Source organism: Pan troglodytes, chromosome 14 (assembly GCF_028858775.2).
Source record: "Pan troglodytes isolate AG18354 chromosome 14, NHGRI_mPanTro3-v2.0_pri, whole genome shotgun sequence".
Classification (NCBI taxonomy): domain Eukaryota; kingdom Metazoa; phylum Chordata; class Mammalia; order Primates; family Hominidae; genus Pan; species Pan troglodytes.
In genome coordinates this window covers 89,568,848-89,572,006 of record NC_072412.2, presented here as the reverse complement: position 1 = coordinate 89,572,006, position 3,159 = coordinate 89,568,848, and the positions used below count along the sequence as shown (strand labels likewise).

Genomic DNA, 3,159 nt, shown 5'->3' with positions numbered 1-3,159 from the left:
CGCCTCTCAGAACCTCTCATTTCCTTTCCATCGTGGAAATCTATCCTCAAGGTAATAACTTCTCAGTGTTCCATCTGCTATTCTACTACTCCTCAGGGATTATTCAGGCCCCCTCCCTTCCCTACACATCAAGCTCAAGGATTTGCCCCCACCCAGGACTAGCAAATTAGCTTTACTCAACATGCCCCGAGTCAGGAAACTAAAATACCTGTTAGTCTAAATAGACACTTTCACTGAATAAGTAAAGGCCTTTCCTACAGGGTCTGAGAAGGCCACTGCAGTCATTTCTTCCCTTCTGTCAGACATAATTCCTCATTTTAGCCTTCCCACCTCTATACAGTCTGATAACAGACCAGCCTTTATTAGTCAAATCAGCCAAGCAGTTTTTCAGGCTGTTAGTATTCAGTGAAACCTTTATATCCCTTACGGTCCTCCATCTTCAAGAAAAGTAGAACGGACTAAAGGTCTTTTAAAAACACAGCTCACCAAGCTCAGCCACCAACTTAAAAAGGACTGGACAATACTTTTACCACTTTCGCTTCTCAGAATTCAGGCCTGTCCTCGGAATGCTACAAGGTACACCCATTTTGAGCTCCTTTTTATTAGGCCCCAGTCTCATTCCAGACACCAGACCAACTTAGACTGTGCCCCCAAAAAAACTTGTCATCCCTACTATTTTCCGTCTAGTCATACTCCTATTCTCTGTTCTCAACTACTCATACATGCCCTGCTCTTGTTTACACTGCCGGTTTACACTGTTTCTCCAAGCCACCACAGCTGATATCTCCTCGTGCTATCCCCAAACTGCCACTCTTAACTCTTGAAGTAAATAAATAATCTTTGCTGGCAGGACTATGCTGAATCTCCTTAGGCACTCTTTAATTAGATGTCCTAGGTCGTCCCAATTCTTAGACCTTTTATACCTGTTTTTCTCTTTCTCTTATTCCATTTAGTTTTTCAATTCATACAAAACCGTATCCAGGCCATCACCAATAATTCTAACTGACAAATGTTTCTTCTAACAACCCCACAATATCACCCCTTACCACAAAATCTTCCTTCAGCTTAATCTCTCCCACTCTAGGTTCCCACGCCGCCCCTAATCCCACTTGAAGCAGCCCTGAGAAACATCGTTCATTCTCTCTCCATACCACCCCCCAAAAATTTTCACCGCCCCAACACTTCAACACTATTTTGTTTTATTTTTCTTATTAATATAAGAAGGCAGGAATGTCAGGCCTCTGAGCCCAAGCCAAGCCATCACATCCCCTGTGACTTGCAGGTATACATCCAGATGGCCTGAAGTAACTGAAGATCCACAAAAGAAGTAAAAATAGCCTTAACTGATGACATTCCACCATTGTGATTTGTTCCTGCCCCACCCTAACTGATCAATGTACTTTGTAATCTCCCCCACCCTTAAGAAGGTTCTTTGTAATTCTCCCCACTCTTGAGAATGTACTTTGTGAGATCCACCCCTGCCCGCAAAACATTGCTCTTAACTTCACCGCCTATCCCAAAACCTTTAAGAACTAATGATAATCCACCACCCTTTGCTGACTCTCTTTTTGGACTCAGCCCACCTGCACCCAGGTGAAATAAACTGCCATGTTGCTCACACAAAGCCTGTTTGGTGGTCTCTTCACACGGACGCACATGAAAGTACAGATGTAGATACACAATAAAATGGAGAATAAAATGAACACTAAGATACCATTGAAACCGTCATTGCAAAATTATGACCGAGACAGTGAAAGAGATCTAACCTAACCAACTCCATCTTGCTTCTAACCTGTAACCTGTCCTTCTTCATTCCTGGGCATAGGCTGAACTAACTTTGAGAGGAACTTAGTTTATAGTTTAAAACAAAGATAACAGCCCTTTCCCAAAACAAACCTCCTTCTTGCCTAAGGAGTAGACTCTCTTCGCAGGACTAAGAAATTAGCCACAAGATTAGAAATTACGGTTTAGGAGTCATGCAGCTGGAGGCTACAAGATTCTGACCCTCCCTAAACTGCTTCTAGGATTAGTGCTTGAGAGGAGAGAGGAGCTACCCCAGCTGCAGTAAGGGACTGGGGTGGGGGCCCAGGACAGAGAGGCTGCATGACCCTGTTCTGTGAAGGGTTGAATAAGGAGCCAAACTCCTGGCGGCCCCATGTCTGTACAACCTTCACCACAGAGCAGGTTCGCGCCTTGGAGAGCGTCTTCCGGCACCACCAGTATCTGGGCCCTCTGGAGCGGAAGTGGCTGGCCAGGGATATGCAGCTCACAGAGGTCCAGATGAAAACCTGGTTTCAAAACCGCTGGATGAAACACGAACGGCAAATGCAGGATTCACAGCTGAACAGCCCCTTCTTGGGGTCTCTCCACGCGCCCGGGCTTTCCACTCACCGTCTTCTGGCCTTGCCAACGGCCTGCAGCTGCTGTGCCCTTGGGCTCCCCTGCCAGGGCCCCAGGCTCCGATGATGCCCCCTGGCTCCTTCTGGGGTCTCTGACAAGTGGAACAAGAGGCCCTGGCCTCTGCGTGGGCTTCCTGCTGCGGGCAGCCTCTGGCGTACCACCCCCCCAAGCCCAGGAAGTGGCGTGGATACACTGGGACCAGCCCTGTCCACAGGGCCCTGAAGGCTGTGTGCTCTGCCAGAGACAGGGGCTGCGTTTTGAGGAAGCGCGTCTGACTCCATGTCTGCCACACACGAGGTCTGTGTAGATCGCACCTGGCACCTACCAGGAGGACTCAGCTGTTCTGCTTACATCCTGGCGGCACCTTTCACCCTGACCCACGCAAAGGTTCTGGAGATTTCTGGAGAATATATTTGTTAAAGCCACCTCTTTACTGAAAGTTACCAAAAGGGGTCGGTTTAGGAAGTAAATGAAGGGTCAGTGAACAGTCAAAGGCAGAAGTGGCCTTGTTATGGGTAGGGCTTTCAGTACATGATAAAAGGATAATTTGTTTTTTAAAAAGTGTTGGAAAAACTGGTTTTCCAGTTGGAAAAAGTAAAGGTTGTAAGATTCGTGTGTTAAAAAGAAAACCATGAAGGATTGGAAGGGAATGCAGGTGTCGTGTTTATAACCTTGTGGTTCGAGTCCCTCTTAACAAGGACCCCAAAGCTGGAAAGCAGGAGGGAACAAAGGTGAAAATTAAGACGGGCTGCTGGGGCC

General features: G+C 47.0%; 1 pseudogene; it reads left to right on the top strand.

Annotated features, from left to right (window-relative positions):
- Positions 1 to 2,103: 2,103 nt before the first annotated feature.
- On the top strand, positions 2,104 to 2,661 carry LOC467292 (homeobox protein VENTX-like; annotated as a pseudogene).
- Positions 2,662 to 3,159: the final 498 nt, after the last annotated feature.